Here is a 26,823-nt window from a genome sequence, read left to right as displayed (position 1 = left end):
GCAAAGGGGTTTAACTCCGACATCTTAAACCCAACAACATACTAAAGAATCTAAAACCCAACAAACTTATTATTTTATACCTTTAATAACCCAAATTCAATAACCATGAATTCCACATCTTCCAGGAATTGACTTAGAACAAAATCGAGAAGTCATTATGAAAAATCAAGAGACTCGTCCAACGGGTTATTCAGAAGTATCTGAAACCTATGTGACATCTTATGGACGAGGTGGTCGTGTCAACGATCACAACAGAAATAATAGAGGTGGTGGCTACCATTCTAAACGTGGAATCTGTTAGAAAAAATAACCTAATTGACTTGTTCAGGAATATGAAGATAAACGATGTGAAAGTAAAAGCAGAGAAACCAAGATTATTTAACGTGACAAAAAGCCCTCCAAGATAGAAGGTAAAAAATCACGAGACCTAGTCCAGAAATCTTACACTATAATGATAATAATGGGTTACACAATTCTTCCCTAAAGCAATAGGGGATTAACCAATTCTTCAAGATGTGTTTACACTCTTGGATAAAAACTCTTCACCAAAACTGTGGTAGATAAACTGAACAAAGAAATAGAAATCTCTTACTCCTTAGGATTTGAACAAATCCTTGATTACCAAAGGTTAAAGAAGATAACCACAAACTAAATTGCTTCACAAGATTAATAATCTTCTTTTCTTCAAACCAATATTCTTCTCTTTCAATCTCTCTTGAAAGAACCACTTCAGAATTCTCTCTTTCTCTGACTTCTCTTTGTTCTGGAAGTTGTGAATAATCTCTTCCCTTTCATTTATAATGATAAATAGGGAGGATTGCCAATAGAAATAGGAGTTCTTTTTTAGGCTTGAAAAAAATAGAAGTTTATATTTTTTTCCCAAACAAGGAATAAGGGAAATCCTATTCCAACTAGGAGTCATTTTATTATAAGGAGGGACCCCAACAGAATCTAGGACTTTTAGTGAATATTGTGAAATTAAGCTTTTCGATAAAGTATACCACAACGAGTCACGTTAAACTTCAAAATTTGGTTGAGGTGATAGAATTTTGTATTTTCGATTTTTTTTAGTAGTATTTCCTATAACTCAGATCTTTTCAGCCCCCGTCAACCAAAACTTCTGTTTACGTCTCTGCCACCCAGGTGCAATAACCAAAAGGTGGCATTTCTTCAAAAAATTTCTTTCAAGCCTTTAATTCATCACACCCACTTACCCATGTGCAATAACCAAGGAATAAAATTTCGACATATTTCGGTCGAAATGACCGAAACATGTCCTAAATTTACATCACCGAAACGAAATTTTCACCGAAATCTGATACGAAATTTCGAAACATAGATTTAGGTTTAGGGTTTCGAAAGATTCTAAAATCGTGACTCATATACTACCTTAGTCGTTTATCTTTTACCTTTTGTTAATTTGTTCCATCTTTCTTGACTACTTCTCAAATCTTTTGTTCTTCAAGAGATTCTTATCTTCTTTAGGTGATCTTTAACTTCAGATTCCGATTTAAGAGAGAGAGAGGAAGAGGGAACAGTCGGTTTCAGCTGAGAAGTCTTAGAAATAGGGATTAAGGGTTGTATTTAAGGGGAAAACAATTTTCACTGCAAAACAAGAATGTTATGTTCTATTTCTGGTTAGCCCCCTAACTATTACTATTATAGCAGATTGGACCCCTAAACTAACTGTTTTAGGTTTACATCTGATAAATAATACAATGTACCCCCTAAACTAACTATTTAATTGCAGATAAACACCTAACTTAACTGTTTTAGTACTAATAGAGTTAAATAACTCAATTTATCCCCTAAACTAATTGTTTTATTGCAGATTATACCGAGCTTAATTGTTTTATAACTGTTTTATCATTCCGCAAATTTGTAAAATTTCCACACAGACCGAAATGTTTCCACGAAACGTGTCCGCTTTTGGACCGACCAAAATTTCCATCGAAACCGAAATTTCATTCCTTGGCAATAGCCATATTAACACAAGTGCAAGTCTACATCACAAAAATATCACCAAAATTATAATATCATAGATAAATCTTTTTAATTATTTGATATCTATTTAGACTATAATTAATTTTCTTTTTTCTTATGGAGACTCCAAAGACCATTTGATTGTAATTATTTTAACATGATTATTCGTTAATGAGATTATAATTATAGCATTATTATAAATATAATGTGAAAGATTTATAAAAACAAAACACAATTTTAGATTTAATCACCTATGAACCCCTAGTGACTGAATCAATGTTTTGGACACGTTGTCCACCAAAATTTAGAATAGTCTCATAACGATTTGAAAACATGTCGATTTTTTTCTAAAGTATTCAAATACATGAAAAGTTTAGGAGAGAGAGACAAGATAAATTATAGTGGCAAGTGGTGGTTGCAACCTCGCAGTTGGTGGCCGAAGGGTACGAGCATGAAGAAAATCTGATTTATTTAAGGATCGCTGGTCGTGGCAGTTCATCGCCGACATGTGCAGGCGTGAAGAGAAAAAGCGGGGGTTGGTTTGGATAAATGAAAATTTTCATACAAATCCTTACACAACAATAAAATTCTTTGCTTCCTCAAAGTGGTTGCCCATTCTCTCGTCTTGCAAACTCACTGATGTGATCACTTGTTTGATGCAAATTTTTTGGGAGGGGTGATAGTAGATAGATATTTTGTCTCAAAACAGGTTTATACGGGCTTCTAACCTAACCCTAAATTTGTCGGTGAACCTAACTCTAAATCTGACGGTGAGGGGCGCTCTAAAAGTTAAGAGGGGTGACGAAAAATTAGGCGGGTTATCAGGCTGCAGTCGCGGGCTTATGTTTGTCGGGTTTTTTGGGCCAGATGTCGGGTGAAGGGCTCTGACGAGCTCGCTTTTATAGGCCGGGTAAACCCGAGCCCAATTTTTTTCGGTCCCCAAACACATAGTACAAATAAAATCAGGGCCGGGTCGCGAGTTTCCCGACCGTTTTCTCAACCCTAACACATAGTACAAATAAAATCATACCGAGTCCACGCGTACAAACCTCTATAGGAATACAAATCCATGGGTCTTCTTAAACACCCTCGGATTAGCTCATTTTACAAATCTCAATGTTTGTCAAAAAAGATGTTTCAGAAACGCCCGTAAGGGTTAAAGGTGCTTCTTTTCATCACACTCACTCTCTAAGTTTGTCTTTGAAGCGCCTTCTAATACTTGTGGGGCACTTTTAACAATTCCCTCGTCAAATATAAAGTGGAAACACGAATTTTTATTTTTTGGCTTTGTTTATACATCATACATCCCCATATTTTGGAAGGTTTAGAGAGAGAAAATTACTTAAAAGAAAAAGTATTCAAAACACAACAAAAATTCATTTATCACTCAAGATCAGAATTCACATTTCATTTATCCATTAACGACCCCAAGAACAGAACTTACAATTTCATTGTTGTTTATCAAACCCCAAGAACAATGAAAATTTCTTATCGATCTTGAAAAGAACTGGAAAATTTCTTGGATTGCAAAGTTCTTAGTTTTCAATTTGACAAGAAGCTGGGTATATTAAAAAAGTAAGAAAGGATATCCTATCATTAACATGATTCTTATCCCCTTGTATCATTTTGCAGCATTGTTAACGGCATCATCAAGAAATATTGGAGAACTTTTAATAAAATCGCTTGAACTTTTAAATCTTTGAGAATTTGAGAGAAAGAAGAACAGACATATACTATAACCTCCTTCTTTTTGAGAAATTTCTGATTCATATCAAGATCTTCATAAACAAGACAGTTTTTATCTACTCCCAATATAATCAAAGAATCAAGATTTTGGGTTTTGATTTCCTTCTTGAGTTTCTTGAGTGAAATCATCTGCTTATTGATCCATCCCTCACAATACCATGGTGAAAAAAGTTTCAAGAATTAAGTCACCTTGAAAGGCAATAAGGGCCCATTTGGGGAAGAGCTTCCATGTAATAGTTTTGTCTACAGGAGGATGTAATAAAATGACATTTCGTTGATTGGATTAAAAGTTGTGTTACAATATGTATTTATACAAGGTGACTTAATATACAAGAATGGAATCTGCAAACATTTATTATTCTATACTCTAATTATAAAGATATTATATGTTAATTGATATACTACTTGATACTTTTTTTTTTTCTGAAATTAATACTACATGATACTGATTGATACTAATTGATAAGATTAGCTACCATTGAAGAGAGTGAGAGTGAGAGAGGTTGGGATAAAAGAACAAAACTATATTTATAATAATATCAATAATGATAGTTAGTATGTGTTAGGATATATGGACCAAGATCAACCGTCCAAGATATATGAGGACGAGGAGGATCGACATCAAGAGATCCGACGACCAAGATGAGTCCAAGATATTGAAGATATGAAAGATATCGAAGATATATTTAGGATATCTCTTGTATAGTAATATTGAGTAGAGATTATATAGTTTCCTAGTTTAGTTAGGAGAAACTAGGAAATATTAAACCTTATAAATAAGAGATGGGTTTTAGGAGTTTAAGCATTCGATTACTAATCAATCATTGTAACGAATCACCACAATTGTGGATAATAAAGTATGTAGCCGTTCTGGCTTTCTCCGAGGATGTAGGTCGTGATCCTTCGACCGAACCTCGTTAAATATTGTGTTCTTTATTTTAGTTTATGTCTTATAGTCTATCAACTAACATAAACATTCACATGGTATAAGAGCGGGTTCGTTAATCCTGTGTTCCTTTAGCTTTCGCTTTCCCGACAAGTTATTGTGATTCAATCATTGTTTTTGTACGTTGATTTTTTTTCTTTTCAACAAACCTAATCATGGTGTTACTTCTTCCCGGGACTATCTATCCTATAGTTCTTCGCTATTATCGACGATATCTTCGTTGAGATTCATTATCTTTTTAATCCCTTTGTGTCGATTTAATATCCACTCAGATCACTTTTGTCATGATTCCATCTTCCGCAAATTTCCAATCAGGCTGATATAAGAATCGATCAACCACTTTGACGTTTCTCTTATAGATTCCCAAGTTATTCTTGGAATTATCAAGTTCCATATTTCTTTTTGTTGCTATTCAATCCCGTTCCAATGATGGTTTCGCTCAAACAACCTTTTGCTCTCTCTAGCAGTTAGACCTCACTAGTAGTTCCTGTTCGGTTGTTTCATTGCAAATCTCGTCTAATCAATTGTTTTTCTATTTAGAGCTTCTTAGACGTTTGCAAACCGGAATTCTGATATTTAATCGAGCTTTGGATGCCCATAAAAGTTGTCATCATCTTTCTTCCTCAATTAAATCTTCCATGAGAAGTTCTGAAACTTTCTCTCTCTAGGTATTCCAAGCTCTAGATTTCTCCTCATGGTGTCGCAGGGACTCGCCTTCATATGCCAAAATCGTGATGAATCTTCTCAACACATCACTTCAAAATCGTTGATGATCCAAAATCATTGTTAAAGAATGACCATAAAGTCCATCATCTTTTGTAATTGCGCATTCTTTTATCGCTTGAATCAGCGGACGAATCGTGTAATCACTTAATATTGCCGTTCTGTCGGCTGCGATGAGTTATCCTTCATCAGTCATTCCCTCGACACCGTCCAATTCTCTGTCCTATAGCTTCATCACTGCTTGGGTGCTATAGCTCCTATGTGTTACTACATAAAGATTCATTGATGTATTCATAAGCATTGATGTATTCATAAGCAAAATCTACTAATTGGTTTCACATCTTAAAAGAAGCACCATTAACTTCTCCCATTCAGGGGGAGCCAACTTCTAAAACACTTGGGCATGTTTTGTCGTTTTTTCGTTTCAGAGACAATTTTACTTCTTTTTCTGCCAATCGATTTTTCCGGTCTCCACTTTCCACCAATCGATCGTTCTCATCGTTTTGGACAATATCTACTAACCCACCAATGACTTTCTTTCAGTGGGGTGATGAATCAACAATCTTCGGTTGTTTTCTCTCTCTCAATGTCAGTTGAGTTCTATATTTGGTTGGATTTTTATCTCCATTCAAATTTTCACAATTTCCAAACATCTTTCCTAACGACGTGCCAAGATTCCATCAGTTGAAGAATTTCAAGTCTTCAAGCCTATTCATATTACCAAGTTGCCAAGTCTAAGTTCCAAGTTTCAAGTTCACACTTTGAATCCGATCGTATGCAACCAAAATCCGATCATATGCATGCAAAATCCGATTGTATACGAGCAACGTTCATCTTTTCCAAGTTCTATCTTCAAGTTGGATACTCCACATGTTCCGCAGTCCAACTTGAGGGGGAGTGTTAGGATATATGAACCAAGATCAACCGTCCAAGATATATGAGGACGAGGAGGATCGACATCAAGAGATCCGACGACCAAGATGAGTCCAAGATATTGAAGATATGAAAGATATATTTAGGATATCTCTTGTATAGTAATATTGAGTAGAGATTATATAGTTTCCTAGTTTAGTTAGGAAAAACTAGGAAATCCTAAACCTTATAAATAAGAGATGGGTTTTAGGAGTTTAAGCATTCGATTACTAATCAATCATTGTAACGAATCACCACAATTGTGGATAATAAAGTATGTAGCCGTTCTGGCTTTCTCCGAGGATGTAGGTCGTGATCCTCCGACCGAACCTCGTTAAATATTGTGTTCTTAGTTTATGTCTTATAGTCTATCAACTAACATAAACTTTCACAGTATGATGATAGTGATAAGAATAAATCAAAACAACAATAATATATACCAAGAACATATATCAAATAAATCAAACTAAGAATCACAAAAGAATAATATGCATAGAACTAGAGAGTTAGTGAAGAGGGTGGGAGAGAGATATAATATAAAACAAATTATACGAAGTATAAAAAACTTTGTTTCCATATATAGTTATTTTGTTATGGATCTAATTTTGTTAAAGTGAGATAGGATATCCTATCACTAACATGATTGTGAGCCTTGTATCACCATCTAATAAATTTTGAGAACTTCTATTAAAATCAAATGAAATGGATTTAACTTTTAAATCTTTCATAATGGAAGAGAAAGAAGAATTCAAGGATACAAAAAAACTCACTAATATTCAGAAATTGTAGCAAACTATGATTGATAATTGGGTTCTCAATTATTATCTATTCTCAGTGTAATCAAAGAAACAAGATTCTAATTTGTAGTTTCCCCATGATGAATATTGGGATTCTCGAATATCTTTTCTTCTTGAGGTTCTTGAGTGCAATCTTCTGATTACTGATCGATTCTAAAATTTCTTTTCTTCTTGAGGTTCTTGAGTGCAATCTTCTGATTACTGATCCAGTCTCCTGCAATTCCCCTATCTCTGGTGAAAGAAGTATAAGAATCAAGTCACCCGGACTGAATTGAAATGAAGTTACGCCCCAATTTGAGGAGTGAGAGGCTGGGTAAAAAGTTCTGACAGAAATAGACCAAGATGGTCACATACTTTACTTTTATTATTTACAAATATACTTAAAAAACAAACTTAATATTACAACCTAGTAATAAATAAAAGCTCGTAATCAGATATTAAAAACTTCTCAAACCTATTTGACCGAACAAAAACTCGAAGCTTTGGTCGTCTTTTCTGGCAAAATCCCGGACCTCTTCGACAAAAATCATTCTCGACCATTTCACAAGTGATATTATATGTTAATTATGAAGATATTATATGCTAATTGATATACTACTTGATATTTTTTTTCTTAAATTAATACTACTTGATACCGATTGATACTAATTGATAACTTTAGCGGCCATTGAAGAGAGTGAGAGAGGTTGGGATAAAAGTTCTGACAGAATCCAAATAGACCGAGATGGTCAGTAGAGGGCGGGGGAGAGACAGAGAGTGTTGGAAAGGCTGAAGATTATGAGAGAGGGGGAGAGAGAATTAGATGTTGTTATGAAGGTCCAAAATCCTTATCGATCCTTTATAGGAATAGAAAAGTTGGTTTGAGACAATATGAAATGGTCGCAGGTATTTACGGAGCTGAGAGTTATTTATTTACATAACTTACTTTTATTAATTACAAATATACTTAAAAGATTAACTTAAGATTTCATATCCTTTATCTTCTCTTTCTTATTGTTCCTTTTTTCTTCTTTCTCCGTCTTTTTGCTGCTTTTACTTCTTCCTCTTCATCTATATCATCATCATCTTAAGCATCTGTGGTGAATTTTTCAGAAGGAAAGTTGTTTCCGGTTCGTCGATGTCATCTTTAAATAGTTCGATTTCACAATTTCCTTCAAAATTTCAGGCTATTCTTTTAAATGTCATTTCAGAGAGGAGATATCGTTGTTTTCAGTAAGAATGGGTGTTTCAGTGGTAGCGGCAGTTTCTAGGGTGGAAATAATTGTAGGGTATTAGTTACCCATTACCGTTGTTGCTTATCTCTTCTACTTTATATTTTTAAATTGATCTTTAATTTTCCATAACAGTGAAACTCTCTCTCTCTCTCTTGTGTTTCAGACGAAGGAGTGGTCGGCGATGGCTCCCTTACCAACGACCGATTGTATGTGGGTTCAAGGTTTACCTTTAATTAATTCCTATAATCTATATTACATTCTAAATTTGATAATTTACTAGAGAAAAAGTCCAATCTATAAAATAATTGCACTGTAAATATTCTAACCTGGTCTGTAAACACCACCGCCCTACATAGTTAGAAATTCAACGAGCAAGGGAGAAATAAATACTAGTACTTTTGTATTACATTCTAAATTTGATAATTTAGTAGAGAAAAGGTCCAATCTATAAAATAATTGCACTGTAAATATTCTAACCTGCTCTGTAAACACCACCGCCCTACGGAGTTAGAAATTCAACGAGCAAGTGAGAAATAAATACTAGTACTTTGCGTGTATTTTGAGTAAAAAAAAAATTGGTTCTTTATATATTTATACTACCTTCCTATTTCATGTTTCAGTGATTTTAGATGTTATAATTCATCTTATAATTTTGGAAACGAATACACTGTTTTCACTCACTATCTCTTTCTCTACCTCTCACTGTTTCTCTCTCGATCTCTAACTGTTTCATGTTTCAAGAAGGGGCATTTTCTAAAGATCAACATACTGCGAGAGGGATGGGGACAGGGAGAGAGATATCTGTAGTGAAAGTGATCTGCAACAAGATAGAATGACGGAGGGATCTACAACGAGATAGAGAGAGGGGAATAAATGAGGTCGAGAGATAGATTGTGAATGAGAGAGAGAAAAAGAGAGAGAGATAGAGAAAGAGAGAGAGAAAGAGAGAGGCAATGGAAGAGAGTAACATGATAGAGAGCAGGGCCGTGCCTGAGAATTTAGGGGCCCCGTGCTAAATTTTAATGTGGGCCTTTTGAAAAACAAAAAAAATTACAAGCAAAATTTAACAAGGTATAGTTTTTTTGATAAAGATATTCGTTCTCCGTACAAGATATAGTTTAGAATCTAAAAGTGAGTATCTAAATATAATTTTTCTGTATCATAATTTTCACCTACATATTTTCGAATTTTTTATGTAATTATTAAATTTTTTAGTTTGAAAAGCTCCAAAAATGGTAGAATCACACCCAAATAAAATGAAGTGTAACAGAGTAGAAATAAAGGTTCACTTTGCATGGTACCATGAGCTTTACAAAAAGGAGGCGAAATTAATAAGTAGCATAGGAGTTTCGAACTTGAGTCAAGAGTATGAGAAGATTCGCTTCTAACCATCTCGGCCAAGAGCTAACTTGTGTTGAAGTTTGTATCTATATCAATATATTAAGGGTTAACGTTGCCAAGAGTAGGCCCCTTTTAGGTGGGGGCCCAGTGCGGGCGCCCTGCCCGCACGGGCCCAAACACGGCCCTGATAGAGAGTGAGGGAGAAGATGAAGATTAGGGAGAAATGTTCAATTAAATAATTTTTTAGGCTAAAAGAAAATGAAAATGAAAAAAGATAACCATATTGGAAGCTAGTATTCTTTATAGAGCAATTTTGTTGAATTTGCCATTCTTAGAGCATCTCCAATGTGACACTTTGTTAGGCACTCTATTATGAGGTGGACAAATTTATTATAGAGTGTCTAGAGAGAAAAACTCTAAAATTAGAGTGTCTCTTTGAGACTCTCTAAGTCTCACTTTAAAATTTAAACCAATAGAAACTTTTTTTTTCTACTATTTTCTTCCTATTCATTTTAAGAGTGGCATGTGTGTTAAGTAGAGAGATTTTACATATCACCATTAGAGACTGTGAGGGTAAGAATTCGCGGGTCAAGAAGTCAAGTGGACCGGGCCGTTGACCGATGGTCGGACCTACACCTTTTAATATTTTTGCATTCACCAACGACGTCTTTGGGCTTAACCTGTGACAAAAGAGATAAGAACACGTGTGACCGTAAGATCCCTGGGACACCGGGATGGTGCCGGCCTAAGTGGGCTCCGACGGTCAAGTAAGTAAGTTTGCGAGAGGATTAATCAATACGTGAATGATATCCTTGGAATGTTACCGTTGGTTGAATAATGGTCGGAGCTTGGGCACGACTCGTAGAAAGGCCAGAGGTCGCTCTCTATGGATTGACTGACTTGGTTGGAGAGAGATTATGACAGCCTATGAGGTCTGTCCTTGTTTAAGACAACCCTGGTAAGGTATGAATCAACTTTCTCTCTCATACAGAGCAAGCATCTGAGTGATCATCGATATTCCTTCCTCTCACCTAAATACGATTACGGTCTTACACCCAAGTGCAGGACTCTTTCAAGTACAAGATATAATCAAGAGTCTGTCTACATTTCTCTCCCTTGGGCGACCCGACAACCAAGGCAGGGCGACTAGGCGACCGTTACTTTCTCTCTCCTGGACGATCATGCGATCAAAGTAGGCAAGCTACTTTATCTCTTCTAGAGGTCATGCCTTCCACACTTCACCCACGTGAATATTTACGAGGTCAGACCCTAAAGTTTTCCATTTTATTTATGGTTTATACCCTTGACCAAGGTTCCTAATAAAAAGATACGCCTTGATGGGGCCGGTGAGTTTACTGTTGGGATTTACACCCTTCTACTAGTGTTTATAGCGGAAATAAGACATCTAATGTCTACACTAGTATTCCCAGGATCACATGCATAAGCCCATAATAATACTAAGTAAAACTAGAAAGATAAATACCTTATTCGCTAGTTTTCCCTCGAACCTTTCCAATTGCTTATGAGAAGACCAAGAGCTTCAAGCGTAGCTCCTCTACTTGGGACACGAGCAATCAAATTGATCTCCCACCTTGTTGTTTAGCTAGCACACCAATGGTGATTGGAAGAAGAACTCCTTTCTTCTTGACTAGATAGATAGTTAATGGGAATTAGCTCACTTTCTCCTCTCTACTTGATATGGTAGAGTAAGAAAGCTTAGAGAGAAATTCCACACCTCATTCTCTGCCCTAAAAGTGTTTATATAGAACCCTAATGAGAATACACATCCTCAAAGGTTTCCTAAAACACCCTTTAGAATAAGATTTAGGGAAATAGTCGAAAATAGCAACTATTGATATTTTCTCAATTCCTTAATGAGGAGGTGTCCAAAAACCACGAAATTTTGCATGAATACTACTGGTTATGTCATAAATCTCCCCACAAAATTTCATCCCAATCCGAGCCCTAGAAGTGCCCTAATCGGCTAAGGCCCAAAAACCCTATTTTTCGCCTTTTTGTACTATCTTTGCCTAATTCCTTTTTAGGCCTATGAGATATGTTTATGTGGAATTTCCATTGTTATATCTCACTCCCACTAGTCATATCCTAGATCAATTTGACACTCTTATGTGTAACCCGTTGTAGGATCCGATCGAAGTTAGCCGCGAATTACTTCGTAATTCGACGATCGTAGTTGGTCTCTAGCTACAACTCTACGATCCCTAAATCAATCGGACTTGATGATCTTCCACATCAATTGTCCTATCCGACAAATTGTTTGCATTGTCACCTTGGTCGAAGGACATCTCCTTCAACTCTTTCATTTACATCAAAGGCTTTTGATGCTTATTGTCAATCAGTTGGTGTTGATGTTGAACATCCTGTAGCTTATGTTCATACCCATAATGGTCTAGTAGAATCATTCATAAAACATCTCCAACTAATTGCACGACCAATGTTGATGAAAACCAAGTTGCCTGTTTCTGCATGGGGATCTGCAATATTACATGTTGCAGCTTTGGTCCGCCTTCGACCCAGGGCGAATGGTTATTCGCCTTTACAACATGTTTTGGGTCATCAACCAAATATTAGACATTTACGTGTTTTTGGGTGTGCGGTGCATATCCTTATTCCACCTCTCAGACGTACTAAAGTTGGACCTCAGCTGCGCTTGGGTATATATGTTGGTTTTGATTCACCATCTATAATAAGATATCTCGAACCTATGACAGGTGATACCTTTACCGCGCGGTTTCTGAATTGTCATTTTGATGAGATAGTTACCCCACCATTAGGGGGAGAAAATCCGTCTATATCGGATAATAAATAAAATGATTTGTGTTGGCATACACAAAGTTTGTCTTATCTAGACCCTCGCACATATCCGAAGAAAGAATTTGAGATGAAAGATCTTGGAAAAACAAAATTCTGCATTGACTTACAAATTGAGAGAAGTACAAGTGACATACTTGTCCATCAAAATTTATATGCTGAAAAAGTTTTGAAAAGATTTCACATGGATACTGCATACTCTCTTAGTACTCCAATGGTTTTCAGATCTTTAGATACTTTAAAGGATCCTTATCGTCCTAAAGAAGATAATGAAGCACAAGTTAGTCACGAAGTACCATATTTAAGTGCAATCGGTGCTTTATTATATTTTGCTCAATGCACTAGACTTGACATTTCGTTTGCAGTAAATTTATTAGCCAGGTTCAGTTCAGCACCAACAAAGCGACATTGAATAGGGGTAAAACATATTCTTCGGTATCTTCGAGGAACTACAGACATGAGGTTATTTTATTCGAAGAATTCATCCAATGGTTCACAAGTAATGGGATACACTGATGCATGATATCTTTCTGACTCACATAAGGGAGTTTCACAAACAGATTATGCTTTTACTAGTGGGGCTACAACTTTCTCCTGGCGATCATGTAAGCAAAGTATGCCTGCTACATCTTCTAACCACTCGGAGATTATTGCTCTTCATGAAGCTACTAGAGAATGTGTATGGCTGGTCTATTAATAATCATATTAGACTTTCATGTGATCTTCCTGAAATTACAAAGTCACCAACCATTATTTATGAAGATAATGCGGTTTGCATTGCTCAGATTAAGGAAGGATATATTAAAGGGGCCAAAAAGAAACACTTTTCGCCTGAGTTATTTTTCTCGCACCATCTACAGAAGAATGGTGAAATTGATATTCAGAAGATACAATCATATGACAATTATGTTGACTTCTTTACCAAGTCTTTGCCTACTACAACATTCAGAAAACTAGTACAAGGCATCGGAATGCGAAGCTTGAATAACCTAGTGATATAAGACTATATCGGCCCACGGTATGATATTCACCAGGGGGAATATTATTATGTGAAATTTTTTGCATCACTGATATTGGATATCTACGCTCTGTACACTTTTTTCCTTTGTCCAGATTTTGTCCCAAAGAATTTTTCTGACAAGGTTTTAACGAGGCAGTTTTTCGCGTATCCAACGCCACTCAATACCTCTACTATTGTACCCTTTCTCCTTCATCAGATTTTTTCCTACAAGATTTTTCTAATAAGGTTTTAATGAGGCAATATTTCAAGTGATGGCCATCCAAGGCGGAATGTTATAATATGGTTGACTATCCATATGGTGCCATATCATGGGTTGTAATTTTGTTATTCTTATAACTTTACACAAGATCATAAGAGGATACATATGAGGGTGCTTATGGACTAAGCATGAGCCTTAGTCTTAGGGACTTAGGGTCAAAACGTGGCAATGCGTGGATGTTCAAATCCATGCATTGATTTGTATAAATATCCATCTTCCTCCATTGTTATAATATGAGAAAAAACTACTAATACAACTCAAGTTTCTTACTGATAGAGAGCCTTTAGCTTTATTTTATTTTCTCTCTCCAGTTTATTTATTCTTTCTATTTGTGCAAATATATATATATATATATATATATATATATATATATATATATATATTATATATATATGGGTATCTATTAGTATTAGTAAGGTCTCAGAGAGTTTTTGAGAGTTGGGTCAAGAGCGGCGCTCAGGAGTTCCTTGTTGGGCAGAGGGAAGAGAAACAATGGTTGCTTTTGATGGCTCACTTGCTTCCCCTTCGGGGGGAAAACCTGGTTATGGAGTTGAATCGAGATCGATTAAGGAAGTTTCTAAATATTTTTTTTCTGAAATGTATAAGCCTAGACCAACCAACATGACCTGGTAAGACTCAACCCATTTATCTCGGCCTGTGGGTCGAAATGCTCTGGCCCCAGGATTTAGCGGGCACTTTCTCGTGTCACATTGGAATCTATAGGTTAACGGGTTGGCCTAACATTATTATAACACGGGCTTGGTAGGGTCAGAGCCTTGACGACCATTAAGCACCACTACAGTATAAATACATTTTACCAAACAACCAAATTTATCAATCTGCGTATTCATTTCGACTGATTTTTTTTAGATGGACTTAAGAGTCATTACATCATTAAATGACATGGATACATTATGAATTGGATAAGCTCAATAACTAGTACCTCAACGACATCTTGAAGCTTGAGGATTGTATAAAGACTCTTAAAGGCCATATAACGGGCATTAAAGTTCATTTATTCATACTTCTGTCAACACTTGGTTGCCCAAGCGGTTACTTGTATTCACATAAACTCCAAAACTCTTGGAGGTCTCATGTTCGATTCCCATAAGAATTGGAATCCATGGTTTATTGAACTTGGGTTATTAAGAGTATAAATAATGTAGTTAGATAGGGTTTAGGTCGTTTATTTCGTTGGACTTTAGACCACTAGTTTAGTTGGGCTATAGGCTCGTATGCTTCTGAGTTTAATTCGGCGGTTATCGTGCTTATCACATCTTTGAGGTAACAAATGTCATTGTAATGACTTTCATAGTTACCTTCCAAAAAAAAATTATTCATGCTTCAATATTTTTTATACCCAAGTTCAATAAATCATGTATTTCCACTTTCACCCAAATCAAACTTGGGACTTTCAATATGCATAGTGGGTGTCCAAATGGAGGTGGACTTTTTTTGTTTATTGGTATGTAATACAAAATTGTATTGGTATTTGGTAATTCTAGAGCCAACCCTGTAGTTACTAAAGGCGCTCAGCTGAAAACAAACCTCTTACAAATTGACTATAGGGGACTTTTAATAGAAAAAATCATGATGTATCTATGTCTTGTAATGACTAACGTATATCGTAGTGGAATTCTCAAAAAAAGAATAGAAAATCTTTTTGTGAGAGTAATAGAGAAACACCATCCTTACTACTACCTCATTCACTTGATCTTTTTCTCTCTCTAAATATGGTGTCTACTTGGTCATGATTGTGGACTGTGGAAAGTCTGAATTTGAGTTATGTGCTCATTAGGTTCAATTTATCTGGCATGGTTACTTATAGGCCTACCCCTTAGCTCATAACATACCCAATTTGGCAATTTCACAAAGAGTCCTGTCTGGGGGTGCCCATAAAGGACATCTATTCCCAGGTGAAAACGGACTTGATGGACATGAACAACTGACCTGTTAAGAAGCTACTATTGGGAGAACTTGGCCTGATAAACTTGTAAGCTTCTATTTTTAATCCGGTTCAACAAATAACCTTACCGTCCACCATCTCTTGGTGTAATGGTTGGACACTACCCTGCAATCTAGAGATTTCAGGTTCCATCACACAGAAATAGAAACCCAAGATTTATTAAACTTTGGTATAAATAAATTATAGGTAGATAGATGGCCAGATGGGCTTTAAGCCTCTTAAGATGACCCTTAAGAGTTGATGTATTAAGGACTCAAAATGTCTTAAATCATGTTGTCGTAGTGTTTATTCAATTCATAAATTTTGATGAATTTTTGTTTTATCTCTTTATGATGTATCAATACCTTGTAATGATGCTTGCAGTTTATTTCAAAAAATTAAACACAGACAACCTTATCTAATCTTAAGGAAACAGAAGTGATACTTATGGTAGGGTGAAACTTATCGTAAGTGTATCAATATAGACAATATCACTTCCCCACAAAACCACTTTATTTTTTTTGTTGAAACTGCATAGACAGGAAGGAAACCAAAAACGACGTAGAGTTAAAGGCTCCACAAAACCACTTGATACTAAATCCTGTACTGCTAGACCACTATGTGGCATTTCGGCCAGTATACATCGATATAGTACATTTTCCTTGACATTGTCAGCTTTAGAGCATCTCCAATGCAACACTCAATCTTATAAATTCTGAGTGTCACATAAGATTTTTAGAGTTTTTGTTTGAAAATCTCTCCAATGCAACACTCTATTTGGATCTCTAAGATGACTTGTTAGAATAATATATTATAGTTAGGGGTTATTTAGTAATTTGCCCTTAAAGGCCCTTTAGTTTCTAAGTCTTCTAGTACTACATTAGACTCACTCTCATATCAGTTTCAAAGATTTTTAGCCATGCAACCCCATGCCTTGTCTTCTTCTGAAGGTGTTTTATCCTACCTCTTCGCCAGGTATGTCTTCTTCACCTTGGATTTTAGATTCTGGAGCTTCTCGTCATATGTCTCCTGACTTATCATCCTTTGTTTCATTAAAGCATATATCTGATCTTCCAGTCCGAACCGCTGATGGCACACCAATGTCATTAAGTGGTATTGGTTATGTTGTCACACCTAATCTATCTCTTCGCAATGTTCTGCATGTTCCCAATCTTACTTTAAATCTTGCTTCTATTAGTCAGTTGTGTGATTTTAGATGTTTGATTTTATTTTCTTCCGCTGGTTGTTATGTGCAGGATGTACAATCACAGAAGTTGATTGGGACAGGGCGTAGGCATGGGGCATTATATTTTGTAGAGAAGCTGCAAGTACCAGATGTTGCAGCTTCTACTCCTGACTTGTCATCCTTCCGTTTGAGTCATTCCTCTTCTAGTTTTTACTTATGGCATTCTCTTCTTGGTCATGTTTCAGCATTTAGGCTAAAATATTTAGTGTCTACTGGTGCATTAGGAGATTTGCAGGTTAAGAACATTTCTGATTGTAGTGGTTGCAAACTTGCAAAATTTTCCGCTTTACCTTTTATTCGGAGTCTGTCTGTCTCAGTTAAACCTTTTGATTTAGTTCATTCTGACGTATGGGGTCCTTCTCCTGTTCCTACAAAAGGGGGTTCTCGATACTATGTTTCCTTTATTGATGATTGCACTCGTTTTTCTTGAATTTTTCTTATGAAACATCATTCTGAATTTTATGATGTTTATCAACAGTTTCGAGCCTTAGTTAAAACACAATATTCCTCCATCATTAAGTGTTTTAGATGTGATTTAGGTGGGGAATATACTTCAAATAGGTTTCGTGAATTGCTTGTTATGGATGGAACTGTTCATCAATCTTCGTGTACAGATACTCCTGAGCAAAATGGTGTCGCTGAAAGGAAGCATCGGCACATCGTTGAAACTGCTCGTTCCTTGCTATTGTCTGCCTCTGTTCCTAGTGAGTATTGGGGTGAAGCTGTTCTCACTGCGGTAGATTTAATTAACAGAATTCCAACTTCCCATTGTTCAGGTCTGTCTCCATTTTAAAAATTGACAAGGCATGCCCCTGACTACTCGTCCTTAAGAGTCTTTGGGTGTATTTGTTTTGTTCTTCTTCCTCGTGTTGAGCGTAGCAAGTTATCTCCTCGTTCTGCCATGTGTGTGTTTCTTGGTTATGGCGAAGGTCAAAAGGGTTATCGGTGTTATGATCCAGTTACTCATAAATTTTATGTCTCTCGTCATGTTGTATTTTTAGAGCATATACCTTATTTTTCTATTTCTGCTAATGCTCATGATGTGACTCCCTCTAACCTAATCCATATTGATCCATTTTCTGATGTTTGTGATACTCCTACTGCTTATGTTGAACCTGTTGCACCTGATGTTGCTGATGTCCCTCCAATCCCTACGGCTGACCAACCTCCTAACGAGATTGCACATCCACCTTCTCGTTATCCTCATCGTGTTCGTAAGTCCACTCAGTTACCTGATTTTGTTTATTCTACTTTTTCACCTTCTTTTACTTCTTTCTTGGCATCTATTCACTGTCATTGTGAGCCTTCTTCCTATAACGAGGTCGTCGTTGATCCTCTTTGGCAAAGGGCAATGGCTGAAGAACTCTCTGCTTTGCATAAGACTGATACATAGGATTTGGTACCTTTGCCCTCTGGTAAACGTACCATTGATTCTCGTTGGGTATATAAAATTAAAACAAAGTCTGATGGGTCTATTGAGCGGTACAAAGCTAGACTAGTTGCTAAGGGATTTTCGCAGGAGTATGGGATGGATTATGAGGAGACTTTTGCTCCGGTTGCAAAAATGACTACTGTTCGTTTGCTTATTGCAGTTGCCTCGGTTCGTCAATGGCATATCTCTCAAATGGATGTTAAAAATGCTTTCTTAAATGGAAATTTTCAGGAAGAAGTTTACATGACTCTTCCTCCTAGTGTTCCACATAAACCTGAAGAAGTTTGTAAGCCTAAGAAAGCATTATATGGTCTCAAACAGGCACCGCGAGCTTGGTTTGAGAAGTTCTCAAATGTAGTTACATCTCTTGGCTTTGCTTCTAGCAATCATGATTCGGCTCTTTTTGTCAAATGTAGTGCTGCAGGTCGCATTCTTTTGTCGTTGTATGTTGATGACATGATTATTACTGGTGATGATGTTGATGGTATTGCATCTTTGAAGTTGCAGTTAGCTAGCCAATTTGAAATGAAGGATCTAGGCACTCTCCGTTATTTTTTGGGGATTGAAGTAGCCTCTACCCCACAAGGTTATCTTCTCTCCCAGTCTAAATGCACTGCTGATATTCTTGAGCGTGCTCGTATTAGTGATACTCGGACAGCCGACTCTCCTATCGAGTCTAATGCTCGTTCTTCTTCTACAGATGGTACTCTTTTAGCAGATCCTACACTATATCGTACTATTGTTGGCAGTTTGGTTTATCTCACTATTACTCGTCCAGATATTGCATATTCTGTGCATGTTGTTAGCCAGTTTGTGGGTTCACCTACTACAGTTCATTGGGCAGCTGTTCTTCGTATTCTGAGATATCTTCGAGGTACTTGCTTTCAAAGTCTACTTCTTTCATCGACTTCTTCCTTGACTTTGCGAGCATATTCAGATGCAGACTGGGCGAGCGATCGCACGGATCGTAAGTCTATTACAGGTTATTGTGTATTCTTGGGTGATTCTCTTATTTCTTGGAGGAGCAAGAAACAGACTGTTGTATCTAGATCATCTACTGAAGCTGAGTACTGTGTTATGGCGTCTACGACAGCTGAGATAGTTTGATTACGTGACTTACTTGCAGACATGGGTGTTTCCATTCCAGAGCCTACTCCTATGTATTGTGACAATCAAAGTGTTATCCATATTGCTCATAATTCAGTCTTTCATGAACGCACCAAACACATTGAGATTGATTGTCACTTTACTCGGCATCATTTCTCTCAAGGCACCATCAGTTTGCCGTTTGTGTCATCCACTATGCAGATTGCTGACTTGTTCACCAAGTCACACTCGGTTCCACGCTTTCGTTTCTTAGCTAGCAAACTCTCGATGCTTTTCAACACCGCACCGTGAGTTTGAGGGAGGGTGTTAGAATAGTATATTATAGTTAGGGGTTATTTAGTAATTTGCCCTTTAAGGGTCTTTTAGTCTTTTATCTTTACTATATATTTGCTATCTTGTAAACCTAATTGCACTAATGAATAAGTCTCTATTAAAGTGTTTTCTCTCTTCTTCTTCTCTTTGATTTGTTGTTTGCTTTTACAGTGTCGAGAGTGGAATAGAGATATCTCAAGAGGACGCTCTATTTCTAGAGTGTCCTCTTGAGATATCTCTAATTGTCCAACTCATCAATATTTGAATTTCAACCAATAGAAATCAAGTCTTCTATATTTTCTAAATAACTAAATATTTCTTTACAAATATAACTCCGACACATCAGTAAATAAGATAAGTTTAGAGTTTTGCTTTGGAGACACAAAAGAGTTGAAGATCTCTATTTCTGTCACATAGGAGTGAGAATCTCAATTGGAACTTGACACGTAGGACAAATAGAGATCTTTTTGGGTTTTACATTGGAGATGCTCTAACCAATGCAAAACTCAAAAAAATCTCTATTAGTCCTATTTGTCGAGTTCCAATTGAGATTCTCACTCCTAGGTGGCGAAAATAGAGATCCTCAATTCTTGTATGTCTCCAATGCAAAACTCTAAACTTTTTTATTTTACTTATGTGGCATGGTTATTTTTGTAAAAAAATAATTAGTTATTTTGGAAATATACGAAGACTTGATTTCTATTGGTTGAAATTTCAATATTGATGAGTTGGACAATTAGAGATATCTCAAGAGGACACTCTATTTCTGGAGTGTCCTCTTGAGATATCTCTATTCCACCCTTGACACATCATTTTTGAGTTCTTAGTTGAGTTTTGCATTGGAGATGGTTTGTTAAGAAAAACTCTCAAAATCCTATGTGGCACTCTAAATTTCTAAGATTGAATTTTGCATTGGAGATGCTCTTACTATATGAATATACTTTGTAGGTCAATTCTTTTTGTTACGTGCATATCTCAATTGACTTCATGTGAATACTAAAAACTGGGGCAACTACTACTTAATTGTGTTTTTATAAGAGGTGGTTAGACATGTCGATCATGCTTTTTTCAATTTTTTTGAGAAATCGACTATGATCCATGATAGTCGTCACAAGACATTGATATATCATGATAGATTCCTAAAATCCCGACAATTTTGTTGTATTATTTTGGAGTTTAAGTCAACACTTTCAACCACCTGAGCAAGCAAGTGTCGACATGTCGATCATGTTAGAGTACGTTCAATATAGGTAGTTTGGAATTGAAAATGTTATAGTTGGAGAATTATTTGAGATGTTTTTTTTTTAATCCAAAGGAAACATATCCATTAATAAGTGATAAAATCACAATGATACAAGGATGATAATTGTTATTTCTCTCCTCTGAAGACTTCATGAGAGTTACATACCTTTAAATGCAAAGTGCCTCATGGAGGTAAAGAAATTGGACTAGACACAGACAAGAGATCCTAAAGATCCGAGAAAAGAGACCCTAAAGGTCTGACAAAAGGATCCTAAAGATCCGAGCAAGGAGACCCTAAAGGTCTGACAAAAACGAAATTATTATACTAATAATACACATTCACTATAGAATAAAAATAACCACCCTAGTCTTCACCGGAAAAACCGTCATCAACGGAAAAACTGTTTTCATCACCGAAAAACCGTCTTAATCACCGGATAACCGCCTCCATCTCCGGAGAACCACCACCACCACGGAGGAACCGCCGCCAATACAACCACCCACTGCCCCGTCTCTATCACTTACACAAACACACCATCTTGAACAAAAGTAATAGAGGCAGATCCAACCATGAATTCTCTAAAAGAATTCTCAGAACTACATGAATCATATTCTCTTCTTGATACTTGCATAACGTTGTAAATTCCATGATCAGATTCAAACTCAAACACAAGATTGTCGCCTACGTGGAAGGAATGATTGCCAATTGTTATAAAAATCATTGTTTTCTGGAATTGACCAAATCAGAGAATCATCCCCTTCTGTGGCCAGATTCAAACTACATGAATCATATTCTCTTCTTGATACTTGCATAATGTTATGAATTCACCTTATGCATATTGCACCTATCAAATATCACAAGTATTTCTTATTCTGATTTGACTTCAGCCCTTGTTATTTCTCAATTTGTTTGTTTTTTTTTTCTCAAGTGAAACAAAGTCATAGTATAATAATAAAAGAAAAGTTTTTCTTGCACATTCTCGAAAAAAAATTCTTAGTTAGGCATTGATTGTTAGAAATTTGAGTTGGCCGGTCACTATCTTCTTATCAATATATGGCTAAGTCTTGTTGAGTTTGAATTATCACTAATTTCCATGAGCTTAGTATAAGACTTTATTCACACATGTGAACTAAGCTAAAATCTACATATCTCACGTTAGGTGGTAAATGTCAAACTCAGAAAAGGAATACTCCAGTGCGTTCGTCTCGTCGAGCTCTTCAACTAAGAGTCAAGAATAGTGGCATGGATGAAAATTCGGAAGTCCGGTGCGGAAAAAAATTAGGGGCCCTTTCTCCAATAACATTAAAACGCAAATTTCTTTTAGAAATATAATGCACTCAGCGAAATTCCAAAATGAACTAAGTTAGAAAAGATTTCTTACCTTTGATGAATCTAAGTTTTGTATTTTTTTGTTCAGAAAAATTTGTTTAAGTAAGAACTACACACATCGAACTAAACTTATTCCATGGAAAAAATAAAACAATAAGTATTACACTTCAAACTAGTTGATTATCTGTAATTATTAGTTATTGTTATTACTAATAATTTGAGATAATAATGAATTACAAACTAAGCTACATTCCTTTGTTTAAATAACTTTACATTGTCTAGTTATTAGACTTAATTCGAGACTAGGGGCCCTCGGTCTTTAAGAAAATTTAATAGTTTGAGGGGGCTCGGTGCGACCCCACCGGTGGCACCCCCACAAACACGCCCCTGGTCAAGAATCACTCAATTCCGATTTCGGATGAATGAGAAATTCAAGTTTAAAATTTAAACGAAAATCGGTTAAGTTAGGGACTAAAACGTCAAAACAAACAAGTCAATTTGGGGGCCTTTTGAGCGAAGCAAGAGATTGTTGTTCCTCTGGTTATTGGTCGAGTTTGCTTTATCTCTGTCTCGTCCTGATTAAGATAGAGTCCGGGTTGAAGTAGGGAACTTCCTTTCTCTAAGTTGTAGAGAAATAGACAATAAGCGGATTATCAAGAATCCTTCTTTCGGATTAACCGAGATAGACAAAATTAATGACGTCGAGGCGAGAATAAATTCTCTTTCCTTAAGACATTTTAAACCCCCGTAACAGTACCAACGGTTAGGGTATACGCCTTTGGGATACAACGACTATCCTTTCATAATTTAAGATGGTACTTCTATATTCTGAAAACAGGCGAACCTTCGTAAATAATATGAGCTCTTCGACTGATGCGAATAGATCTTCTAGACACTTGAATATTATAACTTCACTCGGATACTCCTCTCTTTGGAAATCCAGACCCACTAGAATAATTCTAAAATCAGAATTATATTCCAAACACACCAGAACACTGATTTCAGGAGTGAAGAAAATAAGAGAATAAACAGAATTCCCTCGGAGACTTATTTCTTCAGAAATCTAGATATACTAGAATATTTCTAAAATCAGAATTATAATCCAGACACACTAGAATACTGATTTTAGAAGAGAAGAGAAGAAGGGAATGAATTTGATGATGAATGGAATGATTTTGGATTGTTTATATAGGAATCGAGTAGGCACTTAATTTGGGACACATCTCTTGATATTTTAGGACAAATCTTTTGGCTTTTTGGGACACAACTCTTGAGAGGAGTTGGTTATTTAACTGGTTATGTCGGTTGGCTTGTGGAGCGTCAGATTAGGCTAAAAATCGCGGAGCAAACACTCACCGTTCGATGGTGTTAGTTCTGCCCCGAATGTTGGCCAACAGATGAGGGAATCGACCGTTGGATTTAAAGATTTGGCTTTTCTCACCCTTATCCCGACGTGGGTGGGACGCAGACCGTTGCATCTCGCGGATCCAACGTTTCTAGTTGCAGCCCGAAGCTATCCCGAAGATCTTCATGCGCTACCATCAAATCCTCTTCGATCGAACGCGAGCCGTCCAGATCAAGATATACTCGCTTCGCTCAAAAGACCCCCAAATTGACTTGTCCATTTTGACGTTTCAGTCCCTAACTTAACCGATCTTCGTTCAAATTGTAAACTTGAATTTCTCATTCATCCGGAATCGGAATTGAGTGGTTCTTGGCTCTAAGTTGAAGAGCTCGACGAGACGAACACACCGGAACATACCGTTTCTGAGTTTGACGAGTCCGGTCGACCCAAAATTATCTCTGGTTCTAACATATTTGACATCCACAAGTATTTGCTTGTTAATCAAACAATGACAAAAGAAAGACGTCTTATGTCCATTGGACAAAATTATGAACCCAAAACTCAGTAAAACGTAAGATCAATTTGCAATGCAACCCATCAAATTGATACTCAATATTTAAAAACAAAAATAGATACTCAAATATTCAGTGCCAGATATAGTTGAACTGTTTGCCTTAAAGTCTAAGGCAGAAGGCGAAATTCACCATATCTAGATGAAACACCTTAAACAATATTTCTACTACGCGTCGTTATAAGATTTCTATATCTATAGAAAAATCAATTGAAAAGGTCGATTTCACTCAATTTTCTTCAAGTTTTTGAAATAACAAAATAAAAAGGCGATAAAAATAATTAAGGGCATCTTGATTTTAGAGGTCCAAAGTGAATTTTTTAAAGCAGCCCATTCCTTAAATTGCAAGAAGACATTACCACTAAATTTCTGTTACTCAGCCAGTCTTCGTCCACTTGTTTTATATTCCAGGTTTTGAATTTTAATGTCTCAGTTTCAGAAATTAATATGATTTTTTTCCAAATGACCTCTAGTTTATGACCACCTTCTCGCCTGGTCCTCTAGTTTAGCGAAAAATATCAATATTTGCCCCTTTTTCTCTTCCGTCACAAGCCCGTTAACGTCAAATTTCGTATTCATAAATTACTCTTTCATGTTGCCAGCTTAGCCTTCTCAAGCAGACACTTCAAAAGAAAATTTAATCATTTTCCATGATTTACTTTTTGTCATTTCTAAAACATAACCAAAATTAAAACTCTCCATATACTTTACCTTCTTCACATTTCCCTCCATTAAAGGTTGCTTCATTTACGTGAGTAAAGCAAGAAACGAAGGCATGGGTGTTGGTGATGAAAAACAACTAATGACAGCAAGTTGAAAACTAAAATTACTACATGCTTCTTCATATTTTTCCTTTCGTTTTTCCCCTTACCTTCTCTGATTCATGGTTTCTCTCTCTAGATTTGTCAAATTTGTGATGAAAAATCACGTTACGGGTTGGATAGTCCATGATTTGTCTGTTGCGAACAACACAGAGGGTAAAGTACGAAAATATCTAACTTGCATGTTTAGCCCTAGCTTTTAGTTACTTGATGAGACAAAGGACGAAGTCAAAATGGATCAAGTATTTCAAAATCTTCATCAGCTTCGGCAGACGAATCAAGTTCTTCAAACGTGTTGCCAAAATCCCACTTCAACAGTATTTGCTTGACCGTTGGACTAAGGAATACCCATGGTCCAATACATTTTGTCCGAAACTACATTGCAAAAGTGAAATGGCGATCCAAATTTCCCTAACACCTAAAAATTATGAGAAGAAATTCTTTTCTTGTGTAATTAATTGCAACAATTTTGACTAGGTCTCTGAATGGATTGAAAAAGTTGAAGCACCCAAAAGGAAGAATTAGACGGTATCAATGGAAATCCTTTTCTTGTATTAATTGCAACCACTAGTACTTTTTGTGACACTAGCACTCTCCATGACATACATACATCTATTAAACCCACTTCTCGTATATAATTTGACTGCACCTAATGCAGGTTAGACAGAGTATTGACAAGCACAGAATGGAGGTCGAAATACCCTGATGCATAAGTAAAACATCTGCCTCGTTTTCATAGCGATCACACACTAATAATTCTCAATCAATCGAAAACAAAACCAAGAGGTAAACCCTCTTTCCGTTTGAAGCATTTTGGACTCGACACTCTAACTTTTTGCAGATGATTGAGAAGGAGTGGACTAAAACAAGAAGAAAAATTCACAAGTTGGTTGATCTAGCAAAGAAAATTAAGCAATTGAGCAATGATACAGTGGGAAACCTATTATATACAATAGAGGGAACAAAAAGAAAACTTCTAAAAACTCAGGAACTACAACCAACACAAGAGCTCATAGAAGAAGAACAAAAAGCCTAATCAAAAGTATCACAATTATATGTCATCGAAGAGAAATTTTGGTGACAACGAGCGAAGAAGAGTTGGATGTCAGATAATGATAGAAATACGAAGTTCTTCCACCTATAAATCTTGAATATGCGTAGAAAAAATCAAATCAACCAGCTAGCAGATGGAAATTGGTCGTCTGATAGAAAAGATTGCAAACGGATTAGTTCCGCACTTCTATGAAGCTTTCAGATCTGAGACAACTACCCCTCAACTCAGTACCTTTAAAATAGATACCAAACCAAAGTATTGATTCTCCGCCGACCAAAGAAGAAATTCAAAATGTGTTGAAAGAGATGATATCATACAAATCACCTGGCCCAGATGGTTTTTCAACATATTCTACAAAAAATGTTGGACTACTATCGGTGAAGATGTAACTTTACAGGTAAAAGGTATATTTGAAACACGTAACTTACCGAGTAGACTAAACCATACTTTTTTACATTGATTTCAAAGAAACATAATCCTGAAAACTCTATAGACTTTCGACCAATATCACTGTGTAATATTTTATATAAAGTCATACCCAAGATTCTAACAAGGAGAATCGGTCCTCTTTAGCCCAATTTAATTTCATAGTTCTGAAACGCTTTTGTCCCTGGGAGGCAGATCGTAGATAACATCATCATATC

Source organism: Eschscholzia californica, unplaced genomic scaffold, assembly GCF_041429995.1.
Source record: "Eschscholzia californica isolate CP2 unplaced genomic scaffold, dmEscCali1.0.p SCAF_4, whole genome shotgun sequence".
NCBI lineage: Eukaryota > Viridiplantae > Streptophyta > Magnoliopsida > Ranunculales > Papaveraceae > Eschscholzia > Eschscholzia californica.
Note: the sequence above shows the minus strand (reverse complement) of the source record.